The following is a 22,429-nucleotide window of genomic DNA, read 5'->3' on the forward strand; positions in this document are numbered from 1 at the left end:
TACCAAATTATTAGTTTCTGGTTTAAATTAAACTGTAATCCCCTCGGACATGCTCTTTTGATCTCAGTAAATAACCACTCTTCATGCTGAGTGAGTGCTACCGACAAAAATATACCGATCTAGAGGTTTGCCTTCCCCAGCTCTGTTGCAGCCCAGGCCCTTGAAAGCCAAAATAATAATCAAACAACAGATCTGGGATGCAGCACGCCAAGAGAACAAGCCGAAATTCTACATGATTTGCAGGCAGGTGCCATAGCAATTCTTTTGCCCCAGCAAATTGACTTTTTGGCTTGGAATAGTGCACAGCTTTCACCTTGGTCATTTCAGGTTGTTACCCTTAGTGCTATTAGAAGGAAATATATCCTGTATATCCTGTATTCCCAAAGCCTTCATACTTGTCAATTAGGCATGGTTGATACTTTGAATGTATCAGATTTTACTGTTTATTTTATAAGGATGCCCAATGCTTATATATTTATCCAATTTTCTGAAAAATTCCCAGGTAGATGAGTTTTGCGTCTACCCAGTTCTCTCTGCCCCTTCATAGACTGCTGCCTTGTCATGGCGAAGGGGCTTGAGTAATTCAGAGAAGCTATGGGCTATGCCGTGCAGAGACACCCAAGACGGACAGGTCATAGTAGAGAGTTCTAACTAAATGTGATCCATCTGGAGAAGCAACTGGCAAGCCACTCCAGTAAAAAGCAGAGACATCACCTTGCCAACAAAGGTCTGCATAGTCAAAGCTGTGGTTTTTCCATTTGTGTTGTATGGAAGTGAGAGTTGGACCATAAAGAAGACTGATTGCCGAAGAATTGACGCTTTTGAATTGTGGTGTTGGAGAAGATTCTTGAGAGTCCCCTGTACTGCGAACAGAACAAACCTATCCATTCTGAAGGAAATAACCGTGAGTGCTCACTGGAAAGACAGATCCTGAAGCTGATGCTCCTGTACTTTGGCCATCTCATGAGAATAGAAGACTCCCTGGAAAAGACCCTAATGTTGGCAAAGTGTGAAGGCAAGAGGAGAAGGGGACAACAGAGGACAATATGGTTGGGCAGTATCATCAAAGCTACCAACATGAATTTAATAAAACTCTGGGAGGCAGTGGAAGACAGGAGCGTCTGGCGTGGTGTGGTCCATGGGGTCACAAAGAGTCAGACACAACGACTGAACAACAAGAAGTTCTCTCTGATCTCCTCAAGCAAAAGCACAACTGAAATGACTAAATTCTGTCCAATAGTAAATTACTCCACCAACCATGTTAGAAATCATGCACTGCTATAATAAATACACATATTGGTGTCCTATATGTAATATTCTTGTGGATTTCCCGTGTTTATAAATGATATCTATTTTGTCTGTTTTGTTTTGTTTCCTAAAAGCACGAAGTTTGCTTTTAAAAATGGATTTAAGAAGGTGAAACAAAATTTTCTCACTAATGTACCTTTTTCCCCACACATTGGTTATTGTAATGTGTGGAGATTTAAGGATATTATCTTCCCCTACCTGTCATCTCACATACAGTTTAGAATGCTACCATTTTATCCTAATTTCTAATTCTGTGTAATGTACAAAGAGTGTAGATTTTCACAGGACAGTGTTCAAATCTGGAATTGAGTATGGAGTTGAGTATGTATATGTATATAGAAAACCTTCCCTACCTTTTTTTTAATTTTTATTTTTAACAAGGGGTGACAAAAAGGAAAAAGGGAACTGAGGTTCAGAGGGAAGAGGAAAACAATATCATACGCCCTATGTTTTGTGCCCACTTAATTATACATTCTTTAACCATTTCATCTTACATTTTAATTTCTAACAGATAGTTATACATTTTCTTAACTATTTTATCTTTTGAACCTAGTAAAAGCTTACCAAACATTGTTTGTTCTGAGTAGAAACCTTCTATTTTGTCTTTTATATATCTAGATTCCAGCTGTGCTCTTAGACCACCAATCTATATAAATATTCTGTGTGTCTAGCTCTTCTTTAGACCTTATTTCACCATCCTTTTTAAATAAATCTTGATATCTTAAAAGTTTTGCTTTTGTCATGAGATTAGGTTGTGTAAAGGCCTCTATAGGTGATACCCATACAGGTGGTTTTTTTGATAAATTTGTTGTATAATCTTTCTCCACATTCCCAACAAAGCTTTTGCTCTTTGTCCTTTTTATACCATAGATAAGCGTGCCAGCCTAGCTGTAAATCATGTCCTTCCAAGTTGAGTAATCTATCATTTTCTAAAGTTATCCATTCTTTTATCCAATCTAAAATACAAGATCTGTAATACAGAACCCAATCTGGAAGACAAAAGCCAGCCCTCTGTTTGGCATCTTGCATTGCTTTAATTTTAATTCTTGTTTTTTTACCTTGCTATACAAATCTCATGATTGTCTTATTAAGTTCTTGGAAAAAAGACTGTTTTAATATGATAGGGATTGTCTGAAATAAGAATAAAATTTTTGGCAAGACACTCATTTTAATCGTCGCAATCCTTCCCAACAGCGATAATTGTAGTTTATCCCATTTCTCCAAATTGTTCCGTATCTCCTTAATCAATTTCATATAATTATCTTTAAATAGTGTACTAGTCTTCTTTGTAATTTGGATCCCTCTTTTCCTCTTGGAAGTTCGTCTCCTCTACTAACTTCTGCCATTCTTGTTCTCTTATATTTTTAATAAGTATTTTTGTTTTCTTTTAGTTTATTCTCATTCCTGCCATATCACCAAAGTTTTTCAACATCGCCATCAGGTCTTCTATTGAATGCACAGGATCTTCCAGTATAATAACTAAGTTGTCTGCAGAAGCCTGAAGTTTATAGGTTTGGCCTTTTACTTTCAATCCTTTCAATTCCTTTTTATCTCTGATTTGTTCGGTTAATATTTCTAGAGTCAAAATAAATAGTAGTGGAGAGAGTGGACACCCCGTCTGGTACCTTTTTGTATTTGTATTTCTTTCGACAGCTTGCCGTTAATTCTCACTTTAGCCTTTTGTTGGGTGTATATTGCCTTAATTAGCTTCAAAAATCTTTCTCCAACTTGCAGTTTCCAGCAAATATAACATAAAATTCCAATCGAGATTATCAAAGGCTTTCTCCGCATCCAAGAATATCACGGCCATCTGTTTCTCCGGATGTGCTTCATAATATTCCAGGGAGTTTAGGACTATCCTTATATTATTTTTCAGAAACCCAGACTGATCTTGATGTATTAACTGAATTAAAATTCTTTTCATTCTGGTTGCCAGGATGGTCGCATATATTTTATAATCCACATTCAACAATGAAATTGGTCTATAATTTTGAATTTCTTTGCCCTCTGTATTTTCCTTGTGGATGAGAGAGATTGTCGCTTCAGTCCATGTTGTTGGTATTTTCCCCTCTTCTTCGACACATTCTAAAAGCTTCTTAAATGGCTTAAGTAATACCTCTTCCAGTTCTTTATAATATTCCGCTGGTAGCCCATCTGGACCTGGTGCTTTCCCGTTTTTTTGGTTTGTTTGTTTGTTTTGAGAGCTTCTGTAATTTCTGCGTATGTTAAGGACTCATTTAGGGACTGAATTTGTTCTTTAGTCAATTTCATTTTGTTGTGTTTCCATATATATTCTTTCTGAGCTTCTTTATCAACTTCTTTTTTCTTGTATAGCTTCCGATAGAAGTCCTCAGCAATCTTTTTTATTTCTTCCTGTTTAAATTTGTCCACTCCTTTTTCATCTTTCAAAGTTCGTATTATTGTCTTCTCCTTCTCTTTCCATAATTTATATGCTAACCATCTTCCCGGTTTATTTGCTTTCTCAAAAAAAAAATTGCTTTGCAATTTTGAACTTCCTTGCAGTTTCTTCAGTGAGTAATATATTTATCTGGTGTTGTACAAATTTTATCCTCTCTTTCAATTCTTTATTTGTTGGGTTTTGTTTCAGCTGCCTCTCGTCTAAAGCTAATCTGTTTTCCAGAATCTCATATTTTTTCTGCCTTTCTCTTTTTTGTTTTGCTGCAAATCTTACAGCTATTCCTCTTAAAAAAAGCCCTACTTGCCTCCCAGACCATAAACATTAAGGTATCTGATCTCATATTCTGTTTTTAAAAAATCAATTTCTTCTTTTGCTTGTTTCTTGAAATCTTCATTTTTAAGTGAAGTGTATTAACCTTCTAATTAAATTCTCTTGGTCTACTACCTACTTGTAATGAAATTGGATTATGGTCTGCAAATGTATTAGGTAAAATATCTGTTTGTTCCAATTCTTTCATTAAGTTTGTTGATATCCAGCGTGTATCAATTCTTGACCATGATTTGTGTCTATTAGAGTAAAAAGTATAATCTCTTATCCTTGGATTACATGTTCTCAATGCATCTATAATATTTATTTCTTCTGCCAGTTGTAAAAAAATTCTTGAAATTGTGCTTCTCTTCTTTTTACTTATTTTTTCTGATTTTGTGTCTAATTCTTTATCAAAGACAGCATTAAAATCTACAATTACACAGTAGTGATAATAATCTTTATTTGCCAATTCTCGTTGCAGTTGTTTGTGGAGGTTTTCCTGATTTCCATTTGATGCATAAATATTGACGATTAGCAATTTCTTTCATTCTCTTTGAATTTCCACCATTAATATCCTTCGATCATGTGAGGCAAAAATCAGGTTTGGTTCTAATTCTTTCTTAATATAGCTAGCTACACCTTTCTTCTTTTTACTCACATCCGAGGCTGCAAATAATTTCCCTAACCTTGGCCATTCTAACAGTTTCAAGTCTTTTCTTTTCACATGAGTTTCTTAGATGCATATAATGTCAGATTTCTGTTTCTGCAATTGTAGAAAGATTTTCTTCCGCTTTTGGGGTGAGTTTAGGCAATTTACTGAAATTTACTGAAAAAAATCTTCATTTGTTTTCTAGACATCTTGTTGCAGATTACTATCCTTTTGTTTTTTCTTCATCATGCTTCTAGTACATCTTGGCTCAGTTGCTTCTTATGAAAACCTTCCCTACCTGATGTGCTAGGTGGCTACTAGTACATTCTTCAGGATTAAGACAAGGCTTTCTCTATAGGGCCACTTCCCAAGATCTTGTTGCAGGATGGTCAAAACTGTGTTATTCCTTCTGGTCTTTGATTTTAAAAACATTTAAATAAGATTTTTGTATGCCACTACGCATCACTTTAAGGGTCCACTTGGGCAGGAAAGCTGATAATAACAATTTTAAATAAATTATGCATAATAAATAAGTGGTACAGATAACTTTTTCAACGTAGTATCCTGTCACTCTGTTCCCACTTCATAAAATCTTCACGCATAGATTCAGACTTAGCTTTTCTGGTATTATCAAGGAGGTTAGAAAACATATCACATTTAACCCACAGTTCTGTGTACATGTACCTTGTAGCAAGCCCTACTGAACAAGTAGGGATTAGTTCTGAGTAAACGCACACACACATATATACATACATATATACGCATAGACATATATGGAAAAGACTGAAACGGATGTTCACAAGCGTCAGAGAAACCCTGACATAAGCTGTATGAATTCTCAAGACTATCAGACACTCAAATCTAATTAGCAGAGTCACAGTTCTTGCCTATAACATAACTCAATGTCAGTGGTTCTTAACCTTTGTTACTCGGATGCTTTTGAACTGCAACTCCCAGAAACCCCAGTCAGGACAGCTGGTGGTGAAGGCTTCTGGGAGCTGCAGTCCAAAACTCCTGAGTAACCCAAGGTTAAGAACCAGTGCTCAATGTAATGGTTCTTCATAAAGGCTGAAGCTCCTGTTTTATTGTCTAGGAGTTTAGCAGTATCAGTCTCAGTTTGCTCACAGCATAATATGGAAGACATGGAACATGAAATATGAAATCACAAATTAATATTTCGACAGTATAGATATAATGCTGTCTCAGCACTATTATTGCCAAGTCCTGATACTCTTCCTCCTTCAATTAAATTAACTTTTCCTCCTTTTCTCCCAGCATGGAAAACGTTAGTGCAATTCTAAGATTTTGTTAATCTCTCTCTCTCTCTCTCTCTCTCTCTCTCTCTCTCTCTCTCACACACACACACACACACACACACACACACACACACACACACACACAATCTCTTCGGACTCTGGATTGCATCTTAAGCAAGCATCTTGACAGCTGTGAATATATATATATTAAAAGATATTAAAAGCTCTTACACTTCTGACAGTGATATTCTGCAGTACTTTAAGTGTAAGTTTTCATGGACTTACAGAAGATTAAATCAAGCCTGATTTGCTTAGTATAAAATATGAGAAAATATTTCTAAAATACCCACCTTTCTTTTATTTGCTTTTAGTAGTTAAACATGGCAAGAGTTACACTGAAAAGTCATCTGATGCTAATTGCTAGCTTATTTCAGAATGCCTAAGATCAGTAGCTGGATAGAAAATAGAAGCTTTCACAAGTCTTCTCCAAACCTAGATAGACAGACAGATAAAATTAAAATGGATTCAGATAAAATACAACATGCTGCTGGGTGAGTGTCTATACCGGATCTGGATCCAGGAAGAGTTAAAGGGGCCTTGGTGATAACTGTTGAAGGAAGGGGGATTTTCCTCTAATGCTGAAACCAAGTAACATAGAGGCATCCCAGAACACAGTCTGCTTTCCCTCGGATAGCTTTTTCCATTTACTGACACCCAGAAACTTGAAGATGTGGGCCCGTATGCAGTGATGTTACTCTGGAAGAAGAGCCATTGCACTCATAGTTATGCATTGTCAGAGTTAGCACAAGGGCATTGTCCCATATAGTGCTAGGCAAGCAATTGCATTTAGCCAATCATGCATCTGTTCACCTATGTGGTTGTACAGCTGAATGTGCACGCTCTAACACAATGATCCGGGTAGGTGGGACTCGTCAGCCATGGAAGGCAGCCCATCTAGGAGAAGGAAAACTCCGATTTCAAACCTCCACTGCCTTGTGGCTATATCCACTCATGGAAAAGACTTCAGGAGTTAACCTCGAGGCAAAATCCGGAGCTGGAGTCCCGAAGGCAGCATGTGTCGTTCTGCCAACTCCTGCGACATTGCTGGAACCAGTTGTATTGGCTCTTGCCTTTCCATTGGACCATTTCAGCAATGTGGAGAGGGGGGATCTGCTGCTTGGGTAACAGCCTATCCTCCATATTACCTTACCCGGGCTTCATGCTCTGGAGAGGACACTCCTCCATTCAGAGCATGTTACCATAGTCTCTCAAGACTGAAGGATGTCTATGCAACACAATGGTGTAGCCAGTGCAAGGCCTTCAGAAGGGGGTTTTGCTCCACTGGTATTATGTTAGCTTTTGGGTGTAGTGTTTTGTCTAGAGATGGGAACAAACCAGGAAACTGGTGGTTCATGATGGGTTGTACTTAAGCATTTTGTTTTTCCAGTCCCTGCTGGGGGGAGGGTACCTTCTCCTGACACTTCCACCATGAGCACATGATCAGAGGCAGCAGCAGGCTCTTGGCAGAGAAGCCAGGCACACTGTCTCTGAGGATGGCACTTGCAGTGGGAGCAGGAAGGTGGGGGTGATGGGACGGTGGGTAGGGGGCAGGCAAGCACCCCCTTTTACTGAAGCAAACACCAAAGGGGGGCAGTTTGCCATTTTGTTTTTGTGTTAATAATATTATGTTGTCTTCTTAGCTGCATCTTTTTAGCCACCTGGAATCCTGCACTAGAAGAAAGGCACAATATAAATAAAGACAAATTAATAATAGCACATAAATCACTTCTTATTCTATCCATTTTGTATTTATTCAGTTTCAGATCTAGTTCATCTGAATTCTACATCAATCTGTGAATTAAAACACACACACATTCACATTTGCCTCTGGGTACAGTTTCCCTTCAGAATGTGAATGTTTGCGTTAAATTCTTTAATATATGTATTTTTGAATGCTGTTTTCTCTGATAGACATATTTCTGTACACAGATTTTGAGATGACTACTGCCCTATAATTACTGGTTTTTTAAAGACTCTCATCCACATATTATTCTAAGGAATTAGTTCAGTTCACTTAAAATTTGAGACCAAAATAGAATTTTCCCTGTACCTAGTTATCTCTGTATCTATACTGTGTTGAATGCTAACTTGTTATCCTGTCTCAGCCAGTCATTGAAAACAAGATTGCAAATGGAATTTACACATAGTTTCAGTACAGCTGTAAAGTTAAATCACAGTTAAGGACAACAAAGGAGGGAAAAGGGAGAAATTCATTTTGTATGGGTCATGGCCTGCTTTCAGCCTTTATAGGAAGACAGGAATCTCACTTGTACTGAGGGAGAGCCTCAGTCTCTCTAGTCCGGTATTCTGGATGATGACTGGCCCCAGTTCTCCAGAGTTTTCAGGCAGATCATTTTCCAGACTTGCCTCAGGAGGTCAAAAATTCAATACTGGACCTATCTGTGTATGAAGTGTGTGCTCTACCACCAAACTACAAACATTTCCCGTTTAGGACTATCGCAGCTGTACTGGCCAGTTCTGTTAGAAAGCCATAGGAAAAGTCCCTCATTAGAAGAATCCCATCAAACAGATTTTGAAACTCAAGAGTAGATCTGGCCAACAAGTGGCACCACCTGTCCCTGTGGATTCAAGCTTCACCTGTCACCCCTACTGTCCATAGGGGATTCTGCTGGTGACTCAGAACCACAAGAGAAGGAGGCTGAGGGTATTCACTGTAGGGTGTTTGGGGAAAGTGCAGCGTGTGTGCAGAGATTCCCTGGCTTTCATTCTCATGCAGACATCTTCCATCTCCATCAGGTTGCCTGTGCAAATGCCTCAAAAACAAAAGGCATGCTAAGCAATACTGTGCTTGTCTCTGGCTAGGCTAGGTACTATACTGTATTACTAGAGTAACATAGTAGAGCTGCTTGCATGATGTAGTCCAGCAATTCATAAACCAGCCTACTGAAGGATAATCATTGAGGCATCATTTATAAATAAATAGTTAAATCAGAACCTCTTGCATCCACTCATGTAAGAAGCTTCCTGCTCTGAATCGACCTGATTCACTGCTTGCTTGCTTATTTCCTAGCTATAGAGGTGTAATAAATTTTGCTGTCTATGCTGAAGCTTTTCAAACAGCCGTTAGTAGTAAAGTCGATGAGACTATTAAAAATACAGTATGTTAAGTGTTTCAAAGCTCCCCTCCCCTTAAAAAAAGATCTCTGGCCTTGGCTGTGTTGAGGACAATGCTGCCCAATCTCTCCACTTGGCATGATAACAACATTTGGTCACTCAAATTTCCTGCAGACAAAGGAGTCTGCCTGTCATGTCCCTGAAAACTTCACTGCTCTAAGCAGGCTTCTTTCCACTGTAAAGTCACATGGAGAACAGTAACTTACTTAGAAACACAGGATGTGGGCTTTCAGGGTGGGTAATCACAGTCTTAAAAGGAAAGCATTTTAAATGTGTTAAATGTGCTTTCATTTTAATTTGCACCGCATATATTTTTATTGATCAGTTAACTATAGTGAGCACAGAAAAAAGAAAAACCCAAAGAATACAATATTCTGACATTTTGGGTCTAGTATCAATTTAATTTAGAAACTAAATGCATCTCAGCAATTGTGAACTAAGAAACACTGTTGAATTCACTGAAATGATCATGGCCTGAAATGTCTTAGGGCCCCAAGAGGGCAGATAGGGAATATAGCTGGTCCTTTTAAAAAAAATCTCTGTTTGAATCTCCTGCTTCTAGTGATGATTGACTGCTTTCTGTCTGTGCACAGTGGAAATGTTGGTACTGATCCAGCCTACATGGGGAAGCTATCACAAAATTGTGAATTTTTAGGACTGAGGGCAGCTCAAATAAATACGGGCCTTATTTATTTAATGAGATTTCAAGTCAGGAGAATGAACATCAAGACCAGATGTTTGCGGTGAATACTTGTTCAACGATGCACAGATGTACGAGGAATTGCCATGAATACAGAAGCTGTATGTGTTTTGTTTCAATAGTTTGGAAAATCTTCAGTTGTAACTGCTGTGGTATTTATTTTTAGGGGTTTAAGATTTTTTTTAAAAAAAAATCACTGTTTGTCAAGATGAAAAAAGATGTCAGACTTCAGCAGTGCTTGCTCCGAGATGGTTCAGATTGTCTGATGTCTCTCTTGGGAAAAGGGACAAAGGGGTGTGTGTGTGTGTCAAAACAAGGAAGCTCAAGGTTCAAAAAAGAGAGCCCAGGATGCAAAGGCACCAGAGGCATGTGTGTAACCAAAACTAGCGTGTGGGGTTGGGGCAGTCAACTCAGAGGCATCAGTACAATGTTGGAAGGATCAGGCATGGGTATGTGGCAGTCACTGTCTTCAGTCGTTGTTTTGAAAAGAGGTCAGGAATTTGAGTGGACTTCTGACCTTTGAGATGAGTTCTAAGGAACAAACTATGAGATCAGCATTTGGCCTTGTCGGTAGGTGGTCAGCAGATGAGATGGCCATCACTGGTGTTCCAACTGGTATGAAAGGAGGTGCAGGAGTTCAGATGCTGCATTTTCATGTCTTCTGAGAAGCCCACAGGCAAGACAAGAAGTGCAGTAGTAACCTCTGTAAAAGAAGCCGGGAAGGTGTGGCCTTCCAGGTATTTTTGGATTGCCATTCCCATCAATCAGCCTAGGTCAGCACAGTCAATCAGAATGTGGGCACTGCAACCCAGAAACATCTGGCAGGCTGCAAATTCCCTTTCCCTGGTGAATATAATAGAGTCACCATTTCCCAACCACAACATTTCATCTTTTCATCACACTTTCAAGTCTGCTATCCCGGAGCATCCTAAAGAAAACAAGTCAGGAGACTAGCCACCTTATTTTCTGAAAGGCAGTTGCTGGACTGGAAGATGAACCACAGTGGAGAGCTGTATGGGATGTTCTTCCATCCACCCTGGCCATATCTGGGAACTAGGGAAGCACACCAGCACCAACCAATTAAGAGTCAATCTGCTTTGACTCAACTCCCAAACACAAAGTAAGATTTGAAGATGCAAAGGTTTGCACATTCTACGAACTCTCACTGGAAGGCCACAAAACCTTTGTTCTGCCTTTTCAGAATTGGGTGAAAATGGCAAGCGTTGTGACCTCTTCTGAGAAATAGATATGAGGGTAATAGAGATTTGGAATAAATGGAGACAGATATTAACTCCTGGAGTATGTCCTGTAACTCCTATAATAGAGTTGGAAAAATCCCAAGATACGGGGTAAAGGAGTTGACTCGTTTCGTTCATTTAGTCGTTTAGTCGTGTCCGACTCTTCGTGACCCCATGGACCAGAGCACGCCAGGCCCTCCTATCTTCTACTGCCTCCCGGAGTTGTGTCAAAGTCATGTTGGTTGCTTTGCAGACACTGTCCAGCCATCTCATCCTCGGTCGTCCCCTTCTCCTCTTGCCATCACACTTTCCCAACATCAGGGTCTTTTCCAGGGAGTCTTTTCTTCTCATTAGATGGCCAAAGTACTGGAGCCTCAGCTTCAGGATCTGTCCTTCCAGTGAGCACTCAGGGTTGATTTCCTTTAGAATTGATAGGTTTGTTCTCCTTGCAGTCCAGGGGATTCTCAAGAGTCTCCTCCAGCACCACAATTCAAAGGCATCAATTCTTTGGCGGTCTGCTTTCTTTATGGTCCAGCTCTCACTTCCATACATCACAACAGGAAAAACCATAGCTTTGACTATTCGGACTTTTGTTGGCAAGGTGATGTCTCTGCTTTTTAAGATGCTGTCAAGATTTGTCATCGCTTTCCTCCCAAGAAGCAGGCGTCTTTTAATTTCGTGGCTGCTGTCGCCATCTGCAGTGATCTTGGAGCCCAGGAAAATAAAATCTGTCACTGCCTCCATATCTTCCCCTCCTATTTCCCAGGAGGTGATGGGACCAGAGGCCATGATCTTAGGTTTTTTTTATGTTGAGTTTCAGGCCGTTTTTTTTGCACTCTCCTCTTTCACCCTCATTACAAGGTTCTTTAATTCCTCCTCACTTTCTGCCATCAGAGTGGTGTCATCTGCATATCGGAGGTTGTTGATATTTCTTCCGGCAATCTTAATTCCGGCTTGGGATTCCTCCAGTCCAGCCTTCCGCATGATGTATTCTGCATATAAGTTGAATAAGCTGGGGGACAATATACAGCCTTGTCGTACTCCTTTCCCAATTTTGAACCAATCAGTTGTTCCATGTCCAGTTCTAACTGTTGCTTCCTGTCCCACATATAGGTTTCTCAGGAGATAGATAAGGTGGTCAGGCACTCCCATTTCTTTAAGAACTTGCCATAGTTTGTTGTGGTCCACACAGTCAAAGGCTTTTGCATAATCAATGAAGCAGAAGTAGATATTTTTCTGGAACTCTCTGGCTTTCTCCATAATCCAGCACAAGTTAGCAATTTGGTCTCGAGTGCCTCTGCCTCTTCGGAATCCAGCTTGTACTTCTGGGAGTTCTCGGTCCACATATTGCTGAAGCCTACCTTGCAGGATTTTGAGCATAACCTTGCTAGCGTGTGAAATGAGTGCAATTGTGCGGTAGTTGGAGCATTCTTTGGCACTGCCTTTCTTTGGGATTGGGATGTAGACTGATCTTTTCCAATCCTCTGGCCATTGTTGGGTTTTCCAAACTTGCTGGCATATTGAATGTAGCACCTTAACAGCATCATCTTTCAAGATTTTAAATAGTTCAGCTGGAATGCCATCACCTCCACTGGCCTTGTTGTTAGCCAGGCTTTCTAAGGCCCACTTGACTTCACTCTCCAGGATGTCTGGCTCGAGGTCAGCAACTACATTGTCTGGGTTGTCCGGGATATCCACATCTTTCTGATATAATTCCTCTGTGTATTCTTGCCACCTCACAAAGGAGTTGACTAGTGTTTTAAAAAGAAAACAAATATATAAATGGTAAGAAAAATTAAAGCTAAAGAACAAATAAGAACCAATTTTGCAGAAGAAGAATTTAATTGGTTAAATGTAATGCAGCTGGAGTGGTGGGTAATAGTGAGAAATTCAAATTAATGGATAAAATTGACTAAGTTTGAAGATATCAGTGAAGATGGAGAAATGGACAGATGGGAAAAAAGAGAAAGGAAGAATGGGTGTAATTTATATTATTCTGATAGATCAGGGGAAACAGAAGTTATAAAAACGGTATGGGAAACATATAGGGAAGATAGAGAAAGAGGACTGGAAAGAAATTTGAATTGAAGTTTTTTTAAAAAAATATATGTCAATTAAAATAAAATTATTACAAAATGTTGTGGAGGTGATATTTAACACCAGTAAAATTAAATAGTACTATTCTGAATATTCTAAGAAATTCTGGAGATGTAACAAAGAAATCGGAACATATTTACATTTGTGGTGGAACTGTGAAGTTATACAAAAAGTATAGGTCAAAGTTTTTGAAGAGATTAGAAAAGTATTGGAAATTAATATTTGAAATGGTACAAAAATAGCACACACACAAAAATAAATGGTGATGAATGTAATAACAGTGGCTTGATTGCTTATACAGTAGCAAGAAACTGGAAGCTCAGTTGGGATTTTCAGCTGAAGAATGGTATAATAAAGTATGGAATATTGTAATCAATGATAAATTTACTTCCGGAATTAAACTTTAAAAAGGAGATATAAAGATAAATTTATTTTATAAGAAAAAGTATGTAAGATACAATGATCCCCATGGTGAGGGATGCACTAGTATTTTCTTTTCATTTAGTGAGCAAATTTATGTATTACTATGTATTTTGTTTTGTACTGTGAAAAAAAAAAGAAATAGATATGGGGATATTGCACTGTCACTGCTTGCTTGTTTATTTGCTTGTTATATGAGGAAATGGGGCACAACTTTATTGCTATAATAATTACTTGGCAGAATTGAAAGAGACTTATCTCTTGCAAGGGAATTAAGGCTGCCAAGTTTAAATGGAATAGTTGCACAGAGTTTGGGGCCTCCGTATGTGTGCGTGTGACATGCTTATCCCCATGTTCCTTTCTGAAGATGACAGACAGCATAGTAATGGGCCTTGGAAACAACTCTTTCAAGGGATAGGTTTAGTGTTTTGTATGGAGGGGGAGTCCTGAAATTGGGAGGGGGTGATTCCATTCTGGAGACAATGGCATGTATCAGAAAGGTGTCGTAAGGCAACATTTCAGAAAACTGCAACGTTTCAGAAAAATAGGTTCGATGGCTAGGAAGTCGTGATACTTTGAAATCTGTTTAAGACTTTTTGGAAAATGAAGCATGGCCATTTTGGAAAAGCAGCCATCTCACACTCCCATCTTTGCCATCTCACCTCATCTCATCTGGACTTGTCACCTCGCCTACCTGCTGTCCTCTGTTTCTCTATAGTTCAGCACAGCCCACCAGTCCCACAAGGGGAGAATTAATGACTGTTTTCCTTGGGCAGCTGGTTTCTACCTCCCTTCAGTGGTTCTATCTTTCAGAAAGAAAGGAAGCTGAAATCATGAGTTTTATCAAAGCCACAATCTGTTCTTCCGGACAGAATGATTGGAAAGCCCATGGTAAAATATGTCCTAGAATGAGAAGTTGCACCTATCAATCATTCAGCCTCATGATGCAGAGTTGCGGTACAATTCCTTTTTGCTACAGAATAGAAATACAGATACTCACAGAAGATGATAACTACAAGTTCTCCAGCCTCCGCCCCTTTCTCATTAACTAGCACTTCCGTAAGTATGTGTGCAATAAGGCAAGCAGCACACTTAAGTCACTCTGAGACATTTGTAGGAGCAAGAATAAAAACATTTCTTTACTTACAGTTACTTGAAGTTACAGACTGATGTATGCTGCTTTCTTTTCTGCACACATACTAAGCAACAAACTGAACAGATAAACAATAAACAAATAACTGCCACCAGCAAACTAAAGAATGGGAAAGAAAGCTCAGCAGAGAAGTTGGGCTTTCTTGGAATTCAGAGGCTGGAAAGAATGATTGGTTAGAGTTAGATAAATAAACAATCGCCCCAGCTTAGAAAAGTCCCTCCCAGTGACTCAAACCACAGATAGCATTCAAGGTTGCAAATAAAAGTCCAGTACCTCACTCCCTCCTTCTCCTGTCTTCCACTCAGTGTTTTTACCCAACTCCCCCCCCCAAAAAAAAACACTTGTTTTTTTCTTTGTTTCATCCTGTCTTTCAAAAACTGAAAGCCTCCAGAAGATTCAGCCAGAGTTCCACCCCAACTTGGAGAGAAGCCTGTGTGACATTGGGAAATATGAAAGCCAGTCTGAGTTCAGCTTTTGACTTTGTTTGAGTTTTGCTTTTCTCCCTTAAGTTTGGGGCAAAACCTCTATGCATATTATGTGAGAAGGAAGGAAAGAAAGAAAGAAAGAAAAGAAAAGAAAAGAAAAGAAAGATGGTTATTGAGTAGACAAACCTGTTCTTCCAAGATGTGTCAGTTTGAAAGATGTGTCATTATTGTTGGCTGGAAGCCAAAAGCTGGCAGCAAGAACTTGTCATAATGTGGCAAGCAAATAGTTTAATCATGACAAATATTTATCTTAGCCTCAAAGCTGAGATGGTTGTCACATATTTGTCCCTGCCAAAATAACTGGGCCTGTGTCAGGACTGCCCTTTACTTAATGTCATTAGAATTCGTGGACCGAGTCTGTAATTGCAAAATAAAACTTTTTAATGCTTCTACGTGATGAAACAATACATTATCTTTCCAAATCTAAAAAAGATAGAAAGATCCATCACTGAGGCATTCCCTGACCCAATGGTATCTCCTGCCTCCGTAAGGACCCCACGTGATCTATGAGGTTTAACTTCCAAGCCTCGTTCTTGAGAATCCATGTCTTGAGTCTCAGAGTCCCTTCTGAGCCAACCTGACAGAAGATGGCTAAGCATACAAGGTCATAGGTCTGTTTTAAAAATTACATTTTTATTGAATGGAAGGCACATACCTAGGTATGGCTACATCTTTCTTTCTCAAACCAGTGATGGTATCTCAGCAGGTGTGATACGGTGCAAACCTTAACACCCTCTGTTCAAAGATTACTGTTATATAAGCCATAACATGTAGTTTTGTAAAGCAAGGAGAGAAGGGGCAGCGGGGGTGGGGGGGGAGAGAGAAAGAGCTCTATGTTCTTCTGTAGCCCATTGATGGATAATAAACAATAGCCTCTAAGCTCCACCAGACTGTTTGGGATTACAAACCATTTTTGAAGGGTTGAATATGACCCATTGTTTTAGTCATAAAGCCTACACTTAGGACTTAAACTGATTCCATCTCATTTGCAGAAAACTGGACTTCTAGTAATCTGTAACAGAGAATTTTCCACACATCCACAAAAAAAGACACGTAAGCCATGGATGGATATCTGCCACAATACTGTATGCTATAACTCTGTAGTATTAGACAGATTTTCCAAAAAACACTCTTGAAGCGGCCCAAATCAGAAAGATGTAATTCAGTAATGCTTGAGACAGACGAACGCTACTGAAAACATGATATGGCAATAGAAGTGGGTTCCAAAAGTCCTGTTTTAGAGCTTTTCATGTGACCCAGCTTTGCCTTCCCCACTTCCACATGGAGTAGGGCATTCTCAGGCCACCCTTTTATGTGAGTGGTTTTCCTGTTACTGGAGACTTGCAATGCTTTAGTAAGCACTGCTTGTTTGTTTGTTTGTTTGTTTAATATGTAGATAATAAGCTGAGAAGATGGGGATCAAGAAAGCACAGAGGGAGCTTCAGTCTCCCAAAGGCAACGCCATTCCTTTACAGCTGCCCAGCATTGCAAAACCTCAAGTCCTTTTCTCTTACTCTGGTCAAAACAGAGTAAGAAGGGGGGGGAGTCCATTTTTTTATATTAGCTTCTGCACATGTAGATTGGGAATTATGCTGAAATCCTATTTATCTTGCCTATCATAGTGCCTTTTAACTCAAAACCAAGCTGATGGGGCATACTTGACTTTTTAAAAACATCTACTCTTCCATGTCATTTAAAAAGGCAACAAGAGTATCTAAGAAGGATGTGGCTTTTCTCAAAGTGCAATACCACAATTTGCTATTAAGAGGGTAAGTGCTTCAAACAAATTTTCACAAATTGGCAGATCCAAAATAAATTGCATGAGGTATATCATACCACTAAGTCCACTTTTGAATGTAAACACTGTGTCCATCCACACTAACATGCGTTCATTATTCAACAAGGAGTCCTATCTGCTTTGCCCATCTATCTTTGAAGATATGTATATTGAACATGTGACACCAGAATGCAAGAAAGCAAAATACCTTGAAGAGTTGAAGAGCTGTAATTTTGTTGTCCACCTGTGTGCTAGTTGCAACTGTTCACACAGTCATTGTGTTCACAGTTGCCATGGGCAAATTCATTAGCTGGTGGCCTGACCTGAATAAGAGTGAACAAGCAGAAATTTAATCAACGCAAGACAGAGATGGGACTGGTCAGTCAAAAAGCAAAGCAAGGAATGTGCTGGATAGGGTTACACTCTCCTTGAAAATTCAGGTGCATAGCCTGGGTGTACTTCACTTATAAATTCTTTTCTGCGCCTGGATGTCCAGCTCTCAGCACTGGCAGGACATGCATTTGTGCAATTAAAATGAGTGTACCAGCTCCTCCCATTTCTTGAGAGGCCTGACTTGCCTACATTGACACATGTCTTAGCTAGCTCTTGTTTTAATTACTGCAATGGCTTCTATCTGAAGAAAGTTCAGAAACTTCAGCTGGTGCAAAATGCTGCAGCCAGACTGCTGGCAGGGGATGGCTAACAGCATGGTGTGACATACACACCCTTGCAGCATCTTCGCTGGCTGACAGTTCGTTTCAGGGCCCTTTTCACAGTGCTGGTCATAACTTTGAAAATTGTATATGGCTCAGGAGCAAGCTGTCTGAGAGACCGTGTGTCCCTGTAGGAGCCCCCCATGTATATTAAGATCCTCAAGGGAATGCCTTCTGTCAGTCCCACCACTTTCACAAGCATGTCTGGTGAGGACCCAAGAGATGGCTTTTCCTGTCACAGCTGCCAGACGGTGGAATTTGGTTCCTCGGGAGGTGAGGCTGGTTCCTTCCCTTCTTTCCTTCTGCCAGCAGCTGAAATTGCATCTCTTTAAAGAGACTTTTGAAGAGTCAGCAGGCAACTAAGATGGGGAGGCCTTTTAAAATTGGATCTGTGGTTTTTCGATAATGTTTCTAAATATGATGATTTTAAATTTTAATTGGTTTGTTCAAAGTAATTGTTGATTTTAAATGTTTGCACATTACCTGGGGTCCTTGCTAGGCAAGAAACAGAAAATGGAAAGTGTGTGTGTGTGTGTGTGTGTGTGTGTGTGTGTGTTCATTCCTACTGATGAACCTCTGTGTACTTTGCTTGAGACAGCAGACATGCAGTGGGCCATTGGGGCCATTCTCAGAGTCTTGCCAAGAGCTTGTGATCTGCTGGCACAAGCCTTCAAGAGCTCAGGGTCACTTCCATGTCATGACACAGTGGTAGAATGGTACCTTCTGGAGGAAGAAAGCACAATGTCAGTGAAAGAGAAATGTTATGCACATCCTAATCAAGAACACAGAAAGTGACAGCAATCTCCACTAAAAACACATCCTGCTCTGGCTATCTCCTGTAACACAGTCAGTAATAACCCATTGTGAGCGGCCCCCACAGTCCATTAAGACACAGAGGGTCTTTGTCGGAATAGGCTCTTTTATTAGAGCAACCTAACTGTCACAGAGCCAACAGGGCTCAATCAAAAAAAAAACCTTATACAGTTTTATGGCCACCAGGGAGTTAACTGCACTCCCATACAGTTCAGGTCAACAGGCCCAGTCCACAACAGTCTCTTACGGGGAGGAACGGAGCACTCTGGCAGTACCTCCTGGGCCATGAATGCCTTCCCATCTACAGTGTCTGCCTAGCAGTCGTCTTCTTCCTCCTCACTCTCCTCCTTAAATCTCCAGCCCTCCATGCTCATATGTCTAACCTCTAAGGCATCGTTCGCATCACTACCCAAGTCCACAGGTAAACTGCAGGTTGGGGATCTTGTCCTTACTCTCAGGGAGGTGGAAAACACAGTTTCATCCACTGGGGAGCAGGGCTGGACCCACATCCGTAATACTACGTATTTTGCTGTTCTCCGTGAATATTTAGGACTTAAGAAACATGACGTCCTTGCACTAGAGTGTTTGACAAATATTAGCCAACATACTGTTTGCTTCATATTTAAGCGATCACCAGACACAACTGGGTAAAATAAGGACAGCTCCATTTATCTTTAAATTTCCTTTCTTTCTTGGGTTCTGTCAAGCTCTTGTTTTTCAAAAATATTGTTGTTTGTGGTTTAATTTCCTCTGGGCTTTTTCATTCTTTTTGAGCATTATTAAATTGGAGGCAAACAAATCATCTTCTGAATAGCAAGCAGGACAAGATAAAGGTTCCTATGCTCAATCAAAACATATTGTTTCCACATGAAATCTTGTAAGTTTGGGCAATAAATCTGCACTAGTATCTGTGAAATTACTGTTCTCAGTAATATTGACAGCCCCAAGTATTTCAACTCCTCACTATTTAAAAATGACAATACAGTGGTGCCTCGCTTAACAATGTTAATTCATTCCAGCAAAATCGCTGTAGAGTGAAAACACTGTACAGCAAAAATAAAAAACCCATTGAAACGCATTAAAACCCAGTTAATGTGTTCCAATGGGCTAAAAACTGGTGGCCATTACGCTGATCGTCGTAATGCAAAGAATCGGTTCCTGAAGCAGGGAACCAATCATCGCACAGCGGATTTTGGCCATAGGAAGCATTGTTTTGCAATCGCTTTTGTGATCGCAAAAAAGGCATCGTTAAGCAGATTTGTCATTATACGGGGCAATCGTAAAGCGAGGCACGAGTGTAATATTTTATGTTCTCCTTTCAAGGTTCTTTTAAAGGAGAATTTCCAGCTGCACAAATGCCCTGTCAGATCCCCACATCCCTGATGAGCTAAAGACAAATCTTGAGACCTCATGGCCCTGGTCACATGAGGGAAATGTTTTCTGGTTCTTCTGATACTTTCCATACCTCTGTTGTACTGAATCCGTGGTCATGTGGCTGATTGATACATCAATATATCATAAACAAGACTCCTTCTAAGGAGCATGACTGTGTGAATGGGCTTGACTCCGCTCCAGACAGCTTTCCTCCTTCCCTGTGCAACCACAGTGATTATTTCCAGCCCCTTTTGTTCTAATTGCAACAGAATCCCACACAAGGGGGGGCACTTGCACACAGGGACATGGAAATTAGAGGGAACATTGATCAGGAAGGGGATTCTGTTTAATAAAGTGTCCTCTGTTGCACTGGCTGTCCTGCAGAAATGCTCTGAACACAGTATACTTCGGCTGTCCATGCAGTACTGGCAGTCACCCCCGTGACATTGCCAATGTTTCAATATATCTTACCATAAAAGAAAAAAATATTACTCATCAGTAATGTAATGGCAGACACACACACACCCAGTGACATACTTTTTCTGACGTATCGATGTATTGGGCACTAAAATAAAATACAAAAAATGTGTGTGCCACACTAATGGTGGCCACCTTCCTGGATTCAATTCTGAAAAGAAGCAGTGCAGGGTGTACACACAGGCAATCCCTGTAAGGAATGCACGAGTACAACAAAGATACAAAATAACACAACCTTCCTGGCAAGGGGGAAATGTTCCACAGCTGTACCGCCAGCCAGGAAAATGTCTCGATCTTGTCTCTGCGTTGTGTGACAAGAAAAAAAGCCAATGAACTAACTGAAGGACAAACTAGGGAACATTCCCCTCATGTGACCAGGGCCTGAGTGATTTTTGGTGTCTTTTAGACCAGAGGTCATCAACCCCCAGTCCGTGGCCCAGTGCCGGTCCATAGCCTGAGCTGGACCGGACCATGAAGCTAGACCTCCTGCCCCCCGCATGTGCTCCCCTCCTCACAGCTGCTTTGCCCACGTGCATGCATGCCAGCGCCAGCCTGAACACTCCCTCACCCCTTCACACATGCGGCCGAGTGCCCGAATGCCTGCACGAAGGGGTGGGGGAGTGCTCACACCAGCGCGGGCAGGTGGGTGCTCCCCCACCGCTTTGTGCATGCGCCCAAGAGCAGACCCACACCCACGCACACCTGCGGGGTGGGCCACTTTCCTCAGAGGCTCAGCTGGTCCACGGTCCCAAAACAGTTGGGGACCGCTGTTTTAGACTACAGATATAGGGTAACAGTGTTACCCAGTGTGATGTAGTCAATAGAGTGATGGACTAGAACAAAGGAGACCTGGGTTTGGATCTCTAATTCAACTCATGAGATAGAGAGTGGAATAGATAAAACCACTCTCAGAGCAGCAGCACAGGCTGCCGATCCATTTTCAGGGAACAAATCAAAGTGCTAGTTCTAATCTGTAAAGCCCTAAATGGCTTGGGTCCGCTCTATCTCAAGGATCACATCTCATTTTATGAGCCTGCCCGGGTCATAAGATCATCAGGGGAGGCCTTTCTCTTACTCCCACCACCCTTTGGTGGAACACAGGAGTGGGCCTTCTCTGTTACCACACCCAGACACTTTGCTGTCCTTCCACATGCAAAGATCTTTCTCTTCAGACAGGCTTTCACTTAGTGAATGGCTATGGGGGTTGTTAATGGAGTATTGTGCCTTGTTGCTTTGAATCTAGTTTTTGTAATTCTTTTTATGATGTGAGCTGCTTCGTGTCGTTTTTAAGGACATACAGAGAGAGAGAGAGAGAGAGAGAGTCAGTAGGGCCTGCAGACTTGCCATAGTGATGGAAGTGAAAAAGAGGAGGTTCCAGTCCAAAAGAAGAAGCTGTTTAATATAGTTTGAGGGCAGTTTGAGTTAAAAATGGAAACCAAGCATTCCTTATCCCTTCCATAAATTATGTTCTGTGACACTACTTGTCATTTAAATTTTCAATAAGTCAATATGCATGAACTGCCTAATCTTTTTCTCTTCCTCTAACTGCACAACTATAAAATTCCAACTGCACAGGGATTGTTGCTGATTTTTCGGGCTGTTTGGCTGTGTTCCAGAACACGGCCAAACAGCCTGTAAAAAACCACAACCACCATCAGATTCTGTCCGTGAAAGCTTTTGAGAACATATTGCACAGGTATTTTTTCCCTGAATGCTCATCTTGTGTCCAACGGCACACTAAAAATTATCTTATCTCCTTGTATTGGCAAGGCAGAACTGTAATCATTAACAGCATCTAATTACAGAATGTATATAACATTTCTCATTTTTAGCAGATTATTGGGCAAATCTTGTTTCTGTGTTAATATACTTTCTTGTCTGCCCCTCTGTGGGGAGTGGGGGAAAGCTGGATTCCCCTCCCCCATTTATTGGTCAAAGATATGTCAGATTTGTTTGTTGTTAAGTGACGTTATTACTTTGGTTTCCCTTAAAGTGAAACAGGGCTGGATTGTCGTGTCATCTCTTTGGAGAGCAGGGAAGGCTGCA

General features: G+C 40.5%; 2 protein-coding genes and 1 long non-coding RNA gene across 3 annotated transcripts in view; 2 read left to right on the plus strand and 1 right to left on the minus strand.

The window, feature by feature from the left end:
- Positions 1 to 22,429, plus strand: part of LOC110074991 (potassium voltage-gated channel subfamily KQT member 1) — a 535,131-nt gene that overhangs the window by 430,909 nt on the left and 81,793 nt on the right. The window lies entirely within an intron of this gene.
- The window catches only part of LOC144589471 (uncharacterized), a 282,764-nt gene that overhangs the window by 226,073 nt on the left and 34,262 nt on the right, over positions 1 to 22,429 (plus strand). The gene's annotated exons all lie outside the window — the stretch shown is intronic.
- On the minus strand, positions 1,843 to 14,827 carry LOC144589472 (uncharacterized). Its single transcript, XR_013545594.1, has 2 exons — positions 14,739 to 14,827; positions 1,843 to 12,825 (listed from the first exon to the last, which is right to left on the minus strand). It is a non-coding gene; the product is annotated as an uncharacterized LOC144589472 (long non-coding RNA).

The sequence above is a fragment of the Pogona vitticeps genome, chromosome 5 (assembly GCF_051106095.1).
Source record: "Pogona vitticeps strain Pit_001003342236 chromosome 5, PviZW2.1, whole genome shotgun sequence".
In the NCBI taxonomy this organism is placed as follows: domain Eukaryota; kingdom Metazoa; phylum Chordata; class Lepidosauria; order Squamata; family Agamidae; genus Pogona; species Pogona vitticeps.